Raw genomic sequence first — 15,800 nt, forward strand, 5'->3', positions numbered from 1 at the left:
TTGTGTTCTCATAACACCTTCTGTGTGCCTCATTCACTCACCATGCCACACTGCAGTTGTGGATTTGTTTTCAGTCTTTTCTACTAGGTAGTTGTCTCCTTAAGGGTGGGAAATATGCTTTATGACTATGTATATCGAGCACTTAGTAATATACCTGACACATAATAATAACTCTGAATGAGAAGAAAAAGACCAAGAGCATTATTGGCCAAACATTGTACTAATAGCTGCCAGTAATTATCTTATTTATTCCTCACCACCTAGAGAGGTAAATATCATATTATCTCCATTTTACAGATGTGAAAATTGAAACTTAAAGAAGTAAATTTATCCATAATCATAGAACTAGTAAATTGCAGATTTGGCATTTGAACCCATGAATCTGCCACCAAAGTCAGTGTACCAAACAACTGGGATATATCACCTTTCCATTTAATAAACAGGATGTCCAGCTGATGTTTATTTAATGAATGAAAGAAATGAAATAAATAATAGCTTAATTATAAATGGAAATCACATCTCTGTTACCTATATGAAAATTACTTTATTAGAGGAAGAAAGTAATAGCCAAACAATATATAAACACATATCTGATAGACATAGGACACATTCTACTTTAACTTTTTTTTCAGGAATCACAGACAGCAGATTCAGTGGTTACCTGAAAAGATCAGAAAATGCATGAACACACACACACATGCATAAACCTCCTCTTGAATAGGAAATTTACTTGCATTAGAGACCTAAAAACTATTTTAAAAATTGATATGCTGTTAAAAATTCTTGTTCTTTTTTTTATTTAGGAACTTGGTGTTACTTGCATCAAGTTTGCTCCAACTCGTAGTTACCCTGTGTATAATAGAACAAAATGTTGCCCGGTCCTCCACCATCTTCATAATCATTGGTATATTTGAGTCCTGAAGTTACTGGGAAAGACAGCCTTTTCAACTTTTCAGATATACAGTCTATATCTTACTATTGTTGGGAATATAACTAATGTTTATTTTGTATATTGCATAAGCTGTGCATCTTCACTCTATTTTTCTTTTATACCTATCAAATCATCTTACAAAGAATGATCAAAATGGATACTTTTATTTTTCTTTTAACTTTTCCCTGGGGAATGGAAATTTTTAAAAAAAAATAATTAAAAATATTGCATTATTTAATTTGTGTGCATAGTTTTCAAATTTGATTGCTTATCCTTTTATTTCAGGACAGAAGCTTCATGTGCACAATTTTGCAGGTAAGATGATATTAAAATACAACTCCCTGCTATACAACAAAAGGGCTAAATAATGTTTGAAGATTTTAACAACCAACAGTTAAATACCCTGTAACACTGGGCCTATCATTGATTATCTCTTTCCTGAAGGCATCAGGGAAAAATAGATTCATTCAGATAACAAGCCTGAAAAGATTTAACCAAAGATTGTTTAATCAAATAAATTTTCCATATTTAGCAGGATTAATATTAACATACTATTTTCATTTATCAAATGATAAAATAAAATTTTGAACTTCTCTAATTAGATTATTAACCAGGTCATACTCAAGGAAAAAACTAAAATTGATTCCATGTCCTTGTAAAAAAAAATTAATAGAGAAATTAAATCTATACATATAAAAAAAAAAAAAAAAAACCCTTGCCATTGAGTGGATTCTGACTCATAGCGACCTAATAGGACACAGTAGAACAACTGCCCCACAAGGTTTTCAAGATTGTAATTTATATGGAAGCAGACTGCCACATCTAACCCTAAATCATGGATATAATTTTTGTGGTCATTCTATAATCTTATAAAGATATCCACTTGTAGTCAGGAAAACTATTAGGCCATATCTAAATAGCTCACAAAATAAAGAATTATTCTAATAGTAGTTTCTTACTTTATATATCCTGAAATTTCTTTATTTTTCTTTTACTGCCACTAAAACTCAACCCATTTCTTTGTATCCGTGGGCACGCATCTATATTCCATCTTCCAGTTTTTTTTGTAGTTGGATGTGGTCTTGTGACTGAGTTTTAGCCAAAAGAATGTGAAGAAATTCATTAAGCCCCTTCCATCCCTGTCCAGCAGAAAATTCCTAAGGCAATTTGCAATTATTTTTCCATTCACTAATTTAATGCAGACTAGCACTACAAACACAGAAGCCACTTTAAGATGGTACCACCACAAATTGAAGGAGAATCAGTTAATTGAAAACCACACCTCCCTGTTATGTGAGCAAAAATAAACATCAGTCATGTTTGAGCCATTATATGCTTGGGAGATTATTTTTAAAGAAACTAGTATTATTTTAATATACCGTTGCTGCTTTAAATTAGATAATAAAGTAAATATGTTGCCTTGAAAACCAGCAGTAACTTCTTAAACAATGATAGGCTTCAAGCTATATACATCTCAAGAAGCTTTTATTTGGATAAATATTTGTTTCATATTCATATATATGTGTGTGTAAAATTATGTATATGTGAACTGTATATATAGTTTGTATCATATATATGATGCATAGATCATATATACATTCTGTATTATATATTTTTTTCTGCCTCATATATATTTGATACTGAATATGTGTGTGTGTGTGTGTACACATGCACAAGCAGTTTAACAAAATGTTTTAGAGAAAACAGAAAAACAAAGAGACAAGCACTTGAGTTTACAATTTCCTGTCCACAAGACTCGTGTCTGCTTCCATAGTCTTTCCAGGCCTCTTCCCCAGCTTTATCCTCCCAAAGGTTGATCACATTTCCAGTGTATGCAACTTTAGGCTTAAAAAATTGCCTAAGGTGGCTTTTGAGATACATGTGAACTGAGCTTGGATGTGCAGGTTAAGGTGTCCACAAATGGGCTCTTGAGGCTCTTCTTGATACAGGATGGAGCAGAAAGGAAGACGGGGTGGTCCATGGGTTAGGGGCCTGCAGCCAGCTGTCCCTGTGCCACCACATACCTAGGCAGAATGCCTTGGTTTCCAAGAATTCTAAATTAAAACTTGAGCGTCAGGTTATTATGACAGTATATTTGTCAAGATAGGAGAAAATATTTTATTTATCTTATACATTTGCTGTGTGCTCTGGAAATATTGGGGTGGGCCTTTCTTTGATAATTGCAGAAAAACACATTTCTACTCCTTACGTGCAGAGTACACAACCTTAGTATTAATGTGATAAAGGAGTATTTCCCCTCAACTAATTTTATTTATGTTTTATTGGTCAGATGTTCTATAAATTGATGAAATCCAGCAAGTGTGTCAAAGCTAAGAATGGAGATCCAAGGTCATGATGTGAAGAATCATGAAACAATCCTTAAATCATTTAGCTGATGGTGAATCTAAAAACAGGATACTAAATGAAAGCCACTTCAGGTTTCCCAGCTTTCCTTCTGGTACCACCATTTTCTTGAACCTTTTATTGAATATAATGAAACCTAGTGTCTTAGTTACCAGTGCTGCTGTCACAGACTTACCACAAATGGATGGCTTTAACAAACAGAAATTTATTTTCTCACAGTTTAGGAGGCTAGAAGTCCTAATTTAGAACACTGGCTCTAGGGGAAGCCTTTCTCTCTCTGTGGGCTCTGGAGGGATGTCTTTGTCTCTTCTGAGCTTCTGCTCCTGAGCAATCTTCATGTGGTTTGGCATCTCTCTCTCCCCATCTCTGCTCTGTTCACTTGTTTAATCTCTTTTATATCTCAAAAGAGATTCACTCAAGATATACCCTATACTAATTGTGCCCCGTTAACCTAACAAAGACAATCCATTCCCGAATGACATATAACTGCAGGCATAGAGGTTATGGTGTGCAACACATATTTTTGGGGGACATAATTCAATCCATAACACCTAGTGCTTTCAGATTTCTTTGTAGATTTTCAACATATTGTGTAATTTTTGAAGCGGAAATACCCTTCATATATATTTTTATTTCACTATATTTCAATAAAAGAGATCAACAGTTTTCCTAGTTATTCCATCAGATTAGCAGTTCTTCTTATACAGTGTCTCAGAGTGAAGAATAAATAGATCATTTGATCTAAAAGTGTTTCCAATTTCAAACTAAACAACTTTTTAAAAAGTTAATATTATATTAGCTTTGAAGTTAGAAGGAATAATGTGAAAACTAGAAGACAAACAGTATACTAAGATTAGCCAGACCCAGCAAGGATGAAGAAACAATCACAACAGGTTGAAACTTCTTACCAAAAATAGAACATCTACTTAAAAAATAATTATTTTTTTGTTAAAGTTAAAGTGAAAATCCTAGTCATGTCTGAGTAGAAACAGTGTACAGTAGTACATAGCTAACCAGCAGATAAATGCTGTATGCTTTAGGAAAAGAATAAGCTAATACAGAAAAAGTTCAGAAATGTTTTTTATTCCATTAAAAAGTATTTTATGTGATCGCTACTAATAGCTTTTCTTTTAGAAGATCATTATTTTGTGAAGGTAAAGTGAAAGTGGTTGTCATATCTAGGTAGCTCTCTTAAAAGCACCCTTGATTTTACCGAGGACAAACTGGAATGTCTAATCAGATTTCAACTTTTTCTGCCCTTAAAGTAGGCGTTCTCAGCATGTCACTGTTACATGCTTCAGTTTAACTATTCAGCTAGAGACAACTGCACTGGTTTGGAAGAACACCTATCTTCCTAAGTTTCAAGCTCTGCAACTCCTTCTTTATTTATGATGTATCTTCTAAAAAGAAAAAAAAAAACTATTCTTTTTAGCAATAACAGACAATGAATATTTATTACTATTTGTCATTGAAAATAAAAAAGAAGGAGACAAGCAACAAAACTGCCTGCAAAACAGCAAACATCTGTAGAGATAATGGGAAAATGCAATCCATCATTTGGATGGCTTGCCAGTGCAGTCCCCAGAATCTGGATGATTAGATAAATATAAGATGATAAGTATTTTTTGGTCTTATATAAACACTGACCGAGGACAAAAGAAAACCACACATGTGGTACAGTAGAAAACTCCATTCTGTTACTCAAAGAAACATTTAGGAAAACAGATGGTTGTAGAATTTTAGCATAGATCTCTGAAAGCATTCTTATTTGTATCATGTTATGGTATAAGCTATGATTAAACATTGCCAGAAATGTTTGAAAAGTGAAAAATTTCAACACACGTTTGATTTATATATTGGATATGATGATTTGAGTTTTTCCCCTTACTGAATCAATGAATTTGGGAACTAGTTAGTATCATCACAACAGCCTGAAATAGATGCGGCTAAGTGTTAATCACAAAGATCCATTTTTGGGAAGTTTGTGTTCAGTGGTCAAAACAGGCTTTTCTTCCCATGTGAGATCTTGTACTTTGTAGTTGCATAAAAACACATTGATGGCAACATTTAAAAGCTTATTTATATCCTTGGGAAGAATAGTTAACAGTGTCATTATTTTTTGTTTTCATCTCTTTCGCCAACAAATCATTTAAAGTTGTCAGTTTCCAACAAGCTTTGAAACCGTGTTGAGATTTGCTAAACATGACTCTGAAAAAGGAAATGAAGTAAGAGTTAAAAGGAAAGAGCTATTTATTAAGAACAGAAATGAAAAAAAATTGGAAGTAAATGTGCAAAACAGCATATTTTAAAGAGTTTGCAAAACTTTTCCCTTGCTGTGGTTGTTTAGCTTATCTTTGGTATTTGGCTAATTCATGCCAATAATAGTATATTTATGAATAATAATACTGTACTTATATCTATATTTATATGTGAGCAAATATTCTAGGCGAGCAGTCAACAGATGAGTATGAAAATCTAGAGTGCTGGATGCTGAGTATAAGACAACAAGCAGGACACAGTCCTTCCCTTCAAGATGCTGACAGCTTATGCTTTTGTCCTAGCTCTATTTTTATACCTAAACAAATTTAAGGCATTAAATCATATGGGTTCTTTTGTATAGGAAAAGTTCAAGTTACGGGTTAAATCTGAGCACACTAACTTCAATAATTTTATAAAATTACAGTCAGTAAAGTTAACATTTATATCATGGTCTCCCATATATAAGTGCACCAGCTGAGAAGATCAAAAGCTGCTTTGAGGTTACTTTGACGTTGACATCAAGGTTACAGAAGTGGAAAGCAGGTTTTGTTCATATCTCTAATGTTTCTAATTCATCAGCTGACATCTTCTGGCATCCTTACCTCATCTCAGGGTTCCTGAATATAAATGTGGGTTCTGGAGTGATTCTTAATGTCCTGCAACATTTTAGTGATAATAGTCAACATTAGCATGTACTCATGCACTGCTCTCAGGGTTTTACATCTTTTAACTCATTAAATCATTATAACAAGCATGTGAGGTACGTAGTACTATTTTTTCTTTATTTTACGGACAAGGTCTTTATTTGGAGATAATCAGCAACTTACCTTAATTAATTGATTGATTTCTTTATTCAGCAGCTATTTACTGAGCACCTACTCCATTCCAGGCACAACCCCCAAAGACACATTCCCTTCTTTTACAGAGTTTATAATTTAGAGGTTTAGCAGTAAAATAAAGGAACAGCTATAGTATAATAAATTTGAATAAATAAATTGAATAAGTTTACTAAATGCATGTACATAATGCCTTAAGGTCATAAAAGAAGGTCATCTAAAAAAGTGAGGGAGGGTCTTCTAGCACTTCCTGATATAGGGGAATCTTAACCAAGTAGGAGTTACAGATGAAAAAGTTTGTGTGGGAAGTAGATGACATTCTAGGCAGAAAGAAAGGTACCAATGAACATAGTTTTTATTACTATAAGTAATCGGACTTTGACATATAGCCTTTTGTACTTTTGTTCTACAAGGGTTTTAATCTTTTTCTGCAAAGATAGTGAAAGGAATGGGTCTTTATCAAGTGAGAAAGCCTAGCAGTCAGATTCAAAGGATTTTGTGTCTACTGCCTGTTTGTTGTCAGGTGCCATCAAGTCGGTTCTGTCTCATAGCAACCCTATGTACAACAGAACAAAACACTGCCTGGTCCTGCACCATCCTCACAGTCGTTGTTATGCTTGAGCCCATTATTGCAGCCACTGTGTCAATTCATCTCCTTGAGTGTCTTCCTCTTTTCCACTGATCGTCTACTTTATCAAGCGTGATGTCTTTCTCCAGGGACTGGTCCCTCCTAATAACACATCCAAAGTCCATGAGACAAAGTCTCACCATCCTTGCTTCTAAGAAGCATTCGGGCGATACTTCTTCCAGGACAAGTTTGTTCAGTCTTCTGGAAGTCCACGGTATATTCAATATTCTTTGCCAACACCACAATTCAAAGGCATCAGTTGTTCTTCGTTCTTCCTGTTTAGTTCACAGTAAATCTCATGATATGATAAAAATTGTGTCTGTTTATTTAAAAAAAAGTAAAGGTTAAAAGTATGATTAAAATTTGATATGAGTGTATGACTAGGAAATTTGACTTTTTGGGTGAAATGAGATCCTAAATGAAGCTGGAAACAGCAACAAAATTTCTGAATTATAAAGGCCTTGCAACATACCTATTTTGAATGTTATCCAAACTGTTAACTTTTTAGTTCAGTTTAGCTCTGGTGTAAATATAAAGTGACACCCCCCTCAACTGGTTCTTCTTCTAAAGAATCTACAAATACACTGCTGCTTAAATAATAGAACATATTATTATGAATAGTAGTTTACATTACTTTTATATTTTAATCATTTCATGATCCAAAGTTTTTTCATACTAAGTGCTTCATGTAGGCAGGATAGCATAGTCTTTAGAGCACTTTTTTTAAAAAATGTTTCTTTTTTGTAGTAAATACATACCATATTTTTACACAAATATCACGTGTTCTATGTTTGTTTGCCAGCCATGCCCTCCCCCCACGAGGTATTTTTGTAAGTGCGCTATGCTAATTTTTTTTATAGCAATATGTCAAAAAAAGTTGGTATAGCAGCGCTTATCAAAATACCTTGTGTGGGCAGAATGAGGTTGGCAAACAAATGTAAAAGGCACACGTTATTTGCGTAAAAATACTGTATCTAACAAATCTTTTGCCCTTTCAACATTCTTCACAGGTACAATTCATTGACATTAGTTATGTTTATCATGTTGTTCAACCATTACCATTAATTATTTCCAAATTTTCCCATCACCTTTACCAGAAGCTTAGTGTCTGCTAAGCAGTGTGTCCCCCTTTTTTCCTCTCTCCCACCCACCCCTGATAATCACTAAAAAACTTTGCTCTCTGTCATGGATTGAATTGTGCCCCCCAAAAATATGTGTCAACTTGACTACACCATGATTCCCAGTATTATGTGGTTATCCTCCATTTTGTGATCTTATGTAATTATCCTCCATTTTGTGAGTTGTTATAAATCCTAACCTCTATATCCACTAGCTGCTCCTTGGAAACCCTATGGGGCAGCTCTGCTCTGTCCTGTATGCTCACTATGAGTCAGAATCAACATGACGGCAACTTTTTTTTATATGTTAGTGAGGCAGGACTAGGATGTATCTTGAGTCAATCTCTTTTGAGATATAAAAGAGATTAAACAAACAAGCAAGAGAACAAAGATGGAAGAAGAGAGATGCCAAGCCACATGAATATCACCCAGCAACAGAAGCTCAAAGAGACAAAGACCTTCTTCCAGAGACAACAGAGAGAAAAAGCCTTCCCCTAGAGCCGGCACCCTGAATTCAGACTTCTAGCCTCCTAAACTATGAGAGAATAACTTTCTGTGTGTTAAAGTCATCCAACTGTGATATTTCTGTTCTGGCAGCACTAGATAACTAAGACAGTCTTTATACACTTATTTATCCTAGATATTTCAAGTAAGTGGAATCATAGAATATTTGTCCCTTTGTTGCTGACTTACTTCACTCAGCATAATGTTTTCAAGCTTCATCCATGTTGTAGCATGTACCAGGACTGCATTTCTTTTTATGCCTGAGTAATATTCCACGTTTGTATGTACCACATTTTGTTTATCCATTCATTTGTTGATAGACATTTTGTCTGTTTTTCTACCTTTTGGTTATTGTGAATAGAGCTCTAACTTCTTAATCAGGCAACCCTTATCTTCAATAATGCTGGCAGCGCAGGCAGTTCCAACATAGCTTCACTCTGTAGGAAACATCACCAATACTCTTTACCTCTAGGTTTCCCAGAGCTGGAGTCAGACGCAGTCAGTGTCCTTTTTTATTTTCTCAAGTGTGTGGCAGACATCATTTCTTTGCGACTCTCACTATAAGAAACACATTTCAAACCTAATTAAGTAGAACCTTTGAAGTCTTCTCACTAAGCTAGACACCAGAGGCTGCCCCCTTCTGCCCTTCTGTATATAGGGAATTACAGCATAGAAACAGCCCTCTAAATAAAACTCTCTCCCAGTATCCTTTTCACTCTCTTGATCCATGCATATTCTAGAAGTAGATGGTTCTTCTTCATTCTCTTTATAAAATATACATGGAGTCAGAGGGCACATTCTGTTTTACTCTCACTTTTATATTCTAAATAAAACAGTTACAAGAAAAATGCAGTCCTACATCTTATTATTACACAGGAGCTTGAAAGTGTAATATAAGGCCTAAAATTAAGGCCCAATATTATGTATGACTTGACATCTGGGGAAAACCATGAGAGTCTCAAATGGTGTAACTGCAAGTTCTTCCCATTGTGCTCACACAGATAAAGTTCCCAAGCCAAACCATTCTCCTTATCACGGGGACCAGGCATAGTGTCTGCTTATCTCTTAGTAGCAGGGCTTTAGTTCCCTGGCATCAAGGAAAGTATTTAAACAAGTCAGTCACATCCTCCTGTGGGAATAGGGGGTTACCTCAACCTCTTGTCGCTACAAAGCTTACCTCCCACAGCCTCCATTTGTTCACATTGTTCCTGAGTGCAACCTTTGTGTGGTGTCACGTGATGTGCTTTGTTCCCCTCTGGGCTAGGAGTATATGTGGTTAATAAACTGGTGTCGATCTCATCTGTCTAATATTGGGTATTATGTATTTGGCCAAGCTCATAACCCTAGGGCAGGAACCCATCCCTCACCAACAGGGTGAAGAGGAGGTGATCAAACAGAAATTAAATCCAAACCTTATGAATTTTAACAGTTATTTCAGTAGTTCTGCCACAGTTTATTTTGAAGAAACTTTTAGGTTCTACATATAATTTAAAAACTAGAGAAATACAAACTTTATTCAGAAGATATACTTTAAATGTCGGCACTGAGGTCTGGACCTTTCCCTCATACTCACTTTTCACATTACAAAGGTGCAAGATATCAAACATAACTATAATTAAACAGGAATGCATGCAAGATATGAAATGTAAATGTAATTAAACAGATATTTTACAGGGGAAACATGTTAGAGAATCATGGATCATAGATGTCATCTGGGCAGTCATCTATGCCCTCTTATTATAGCATTGCTAAAACTATACTATAATAATTGGTTTTTATGATCTGTCCACATTCTTCAATGTATTTGGAATTCAGGGACTTCCACTTGCAGCCATGATAAAGTAACAGGAACTGGATTTATCCCTCACCATAAATCATGAGAACATTGGACAAAATATATGAAACAACTCTTTCTAAACACTGGATAACAAGTGATCCCTGAGAGAACAGAAATAAAGGTGTTAAGCCCTACAATTACCTCAGTTTTCTTCTAGAGACACAATATATAAAGTAGAACAAGAAGAGGGCACACACATAGAGTACAGTGGTCTTGTTAGACTGAGGAGAAAGAGATCAGAATTCAGGTAAACTGAAGTAGCTGTAAGTTGCAGGGCAGTTTAAGAGAAAAGAGATGTGGAAAAATATCTCCAGAATTTGCACAAGGGTACCCTTGAGTTTTTACTGAATATTATAAATGATACAAGGTCAGGCAAAGAGCTACCAGGGAGCTATAAGTTTATCAGTTCCCATAATTAACAGGGAGCAGAGAAGAGTTTGAGTTCTAACTTACCTGAGTGAAGAATCTTCATTGATTACTTAGAACTTTAAGGGGGTCACGCTTTAGAAGTGAGGCTACACTATCCCTTAAATAAAAGTTCATCGAAACCCACTCTAACAAGACTTAAAAACAAACTTCAAAAAGTTTAAGCAGAACTTCAAGGAATAAAAATTTGCAAGAACAAAATTCAAACATTGTTTAGATGTATGAAATAAAATCCAGATATTCCACAGTATAAATACAAAATTTTAAGCAACCAATTTAAAAAAAAAAAAAGCTAGACATATAAAGAAACAGGAGAATGTGATTCATGAAAAGTAAACCAAAATAGCAATACAAAGAACTAATAGAGATGATGGACTAAGAAGTCAATTATATTTTTAAAAATGTAATTTGTCTATATTCTAATATTTTAAAAAATATCATATGAGAAAAATATGGTAGATATAAAAAGAGCCAAATGGAAAGCCTATGCATGAAAAGTACATTATATGAAACGAAAAATTTACTGAAGATTAATAGCATAAAATACACTGCAGAAAGATCAGTGACCTTAAAGATTTAATAATATCAATTTGCCTAAAACATATAAAGTTGGGGCGGGAGGGAATGGAAAAAGTTTTTGAAAAAATAATGGCTGAAAGTTTTCCAAATTTGATTTAAAAAAAAACTATAAACTCACAGAATCAAGAATCATAACAAAACCCAAACAGGATAAACATATATATGCATAAACATATACACACTCATAGAAAGGCTTATCATAGTCCAACTGCTGGAAACCAGTGTTAAACGGAATATCTTAAAGTAACCAGAGGGGGAAAAGATGCATTACTATAGAGTAAAAAAAAATAGGAATGAGTGCAAACTTTACATTAGAACTCATGAACATCAGAAGACAATGAAAAGACATCTTCATAGTATTAAAAGAAAAAAAAGTCAACCTAGACTTCTATACCAAATGAAAATATCTTCCAAAATAAGGGCAAAATAAATACCTTTTCAAACAAACAAAAGTTGTGAGAATTCACTGGTAGAAGTTCTGTACTATAATAAATGTAAAAGAAAAACAAAAGAAGAAGGAGATGATGACAAAGAAGGAGCAAAAGGAGGAAGAACAGTAGGAAAAAAAGGAGGAAGAAAAACACCTCCCAGCTGAAGAAAAATGTTACAAGATGAAAACTTGACTCTCCACACACTCAAATAAATGAAGAGTACAGTACATATGGAAGTAAATAACAAATGCTTTTTTTCTCACTTTTATTAATTGACTATTGAAAAGAATAATTTTTAATCATATATTTTGGAATTTAAAACATGTAGAAACAAAACTATTGCAAAATAACTGCTGGTGGGAATGCAAAATGATGCACAACCATTTTGGAAAATAATATGGCACTTCCTTAAAAACCTAGAAATAGAAATAACATACAATCCAGCAATCCCACTCCTAGGAATATATCCTAGAGAAATAAGAGCTGTCACACGAATAGACATATGCGCACCCATGCTCATTGCAGCGTTGTTCACAATAGCAAAAAGAAACAACCTAGATGCCTATCAACACATGAATGGATAAACTATGGAACATACACATAATGGAGTATTATGCAACGATAAAGAACGATGCATCTGTGAAGAATCTCATGACATGGATGAAACTGGAGGACATTATGCTGAGTGAAATAAGTCAATCACAAAAGGACAAGTATTGTAAGAGACCTCTACTGTAAAAACTCGTGAAAAAGTTTACCCACTAAAAGAAACAATCTTTGTTGGTTACGAGGGATGGGACAGGTGGGAGGGGGAAATACTAAACAGACAATAGATAAACAGTAACTTTCATGAAGGGTAAGACAGCACACAATACTGGGGAAGCCAGCACAACTTGTACAAGGAAAGGTCATGGAAGCTCCATAGATACATCCAAACTCCCTGAGGGACTGAACTGCTGGGCAGATGGCTGTGGGGATCATGGTCTCCGGGAACATCTAGCTCAAATGGCATAATATAAAGAAAATGTTCTACATTCTACCTTGGTGAGTAGCATCTGGGGTCATAAAAGCCTGTGATCAACCATTTAAGATACTCCAATGGTCTCACCCCTTCAGGAGCAAGGGAGAATGAAGAAAACAAGATGCTAGGAAAAGATTAGTCCAAAGGACTAATGGACCACAACTACCACGGCCTCCACCAGACTGAGTCCAATACAGCTAGATGGTGCCAGCCTACCACCACTGACTGCTCTGACCAAGATCACAACACAGGGTCCTGGACAGAGCTGGAGAAAAATGTAGAACAAAATTCTAACTCACAAAAAAAGACCAGACTTACTGGCCTGACAGAGACTGGAGAAACCCCAAGAGTATGGCCACCGGACACCCTTTTAGCTCAGTAATGAAGTCACTCCCTAGGTTCACCCTTCAACCAAAGATTAGACAGCCTCATAAAACAAACTAATGGGCACAACAGTCCAGAGACAAGGACTAGAAGACAGGAGGGGACAGGAAAGCTGGTAATAGGGAACCCAAGGTTGAGAAGGAACAGTGTTGACATGTCGTGGGGTTGTTAACCAATGTCATAAACCAATATGTGTACTAATTGTTTAATGAGAAATGTTCTGTAAACCTTCATCTAAAGTACATTTTAAAAAAAACCTGAAAAAAAAATTATGGCAAAGTAACAGGACAGAAATAAGTGGAAAATACTATTTTAACATCTGTGTATTAAATGCGAATTTGTATACTATTTGAGAGTAGATTGTTGTAAGTTAAATATGCATATTGTAAATCTTAGAGCAAATACTGAAAAAAAAAAGTACAGTAGCTATTAAACCAATAGGGGCAATAAAATGAGATACTAAAAATAAATTGTAAATTAATCTGACAGAATGTAGGAAAGGAAAACGCAGAAAATAAAAGATAGGTGGATTGAAATGAGACAGATATGGCAGCCTGCTTATATGAAGATTACAACCTTAGAAATGCTATAGGGCAGTTCTACTCTGTCCTGTAGGGTTTCTATGAGTTGGAATCGAATCGACAGAAGTGGGATTTTTGCGGGGGGTTTGGGGTCAAAATGAAAAATAGAAATATAGTAGGCTTAAACATAACCATATTGATAATTGCATTAAATGTGAACTGTCTAAACACTCTGATTATTGACCGCATTAGAAAAGCTGTCCTAGAGTCAGGTGAAAGCACTATTACAATTTGGACAATGTTAAACATGAGTTCATTCAAAATTACAGGCAGGCAAGGCTTAGGGGTATTTTAGGGTCAAAGGCTTATGGATGAGAGTGAGTTTTAGACAAGGTAGGAGCTCTTAATGCTAAGTTTCATGACACACCAAGTTTCATAATTTTTTTCTTGACCATGCAAATTTTGTCTTCAGTAGAGTCACAAAGTCTTAGTGACTCACTTACATTTCTTCTTATTGCTACACCAGCTTATGATTATTGACCCCAGGAAGAATAAGTATAAAAATAGGTAGCTCCTAGAAGGCAAAAATTTGGCCTATTTCTCTCCTGCTTCCACCAAATCGAAAAACCAAACCCATTGCCGTCGGGTCGATTCCAACTCATAGTGACCCTATAGGACAGAGTAGAACTGCCTCAAAGGGTTTCCAAGGACTTCCATGGAAGACATGACAAACTGCTAAATCCCAGCACATTGTCTGTTAAACAAGATGGCTCCTTTCTATGCTTCTCCACACTACTTTTCAGGCAGCCATAACTAGGTAAAATGAGTTGGCATGTGAGATGAAACCTGTTTGCTATTCTAAGAGTAGATAAAGCTTAATAAACTCTTAATGAGTTATTAATTAAAATACTTGCTGTTATTAGATTTATTTTTTAATGTTCAAAATCTCCACAAGAAAGAATATAGAGTTCTAGGCATTCGTGAATCACTGCATCATGAATAAAGAACAGTGACTTTACTGCTTTCATTCAGTTTAGCCAGCTTACTATAAAAATGTCTTTTGGAAAGATGATTTATAGAAAATTACTAAGAGATATCAGAGAACATTCAGAGTAGCATATGTTCCAGTAGTATATTGAAAGCACACTTGGTTAGAAAATAAATTTTTCTTCTCAATCTTGTGAATAATCTGCATATAAAGTAAATAGAAACACAATGCTATGTAACTGTTTCAGAAACCTCCATTGATCAATTTTTTATGTAAAATTAAATACTGAACAGATTAAACACAAATTCAGGTATTAATCAGATTTGAAAATATTTTTTGCTTCCTCATATACCATTAGTGTACCATACTCTTGTTTACATATATAAATAAAATGACTTTTGTATACTTTTCACATCTTCAAAATCATATAATTTTTTTTTCTTTCTAAGTCATAATTTTTTTTTATTGTACTTTAGGCGATGGTTTACAGAACAAATAGTTTCTCATTAAACAATCAGCACAAATATTGTTTTATAACATTGGTTAACAATCCCACGACATGTCAACACTTTCCCTTCTCAACCCTTTTTTTTGGTGAAAATATACATAGCCAAAGAGACACCGTTTCAAAAATTTCTGCATGCACAATTCAGTGACATCAGTTATGTTCTTCCAGTTGTGCTGCTATTCTCACTTTAGATGAGGTTTACAGAACAAAATAGTTTCTCATTAAACAGTTAGTACATATGTTGCTCTATGACAATTGTTAACAAACCCACTACATGTCAACACTGTCCTTACCCAACCTTGGGTTCCCTCTCACCAGCTTTCCTGTCCCCCCTACTTTGTAGTCCCTGTCCCTGGACTGCTGTGCCTCATTAGTCCCATTTTGTTTTATGGGTCTGACCAGTCCCCAGCTGAATGGTGAACCTCGGAGGTGACTTCACCACTGAGCTAAAAGTGTGTTGGGGGG

The sequence above is a fragment of the Trichechus manatus genome, unplaced genomic scaffold (genome assembly GCF_000243295.1).
Source record: "Trichechus manatus latirostris isolate Lorelei unplaced genomic scaffold, TriManLat1.0 scaffold00006, whole genome shotgun sequence".
NCBI lineage: Eukaryota > Metazoa > Chordata > Mammalia > Sirenia > Trichechidae > Trichechus > Trichechus manatus.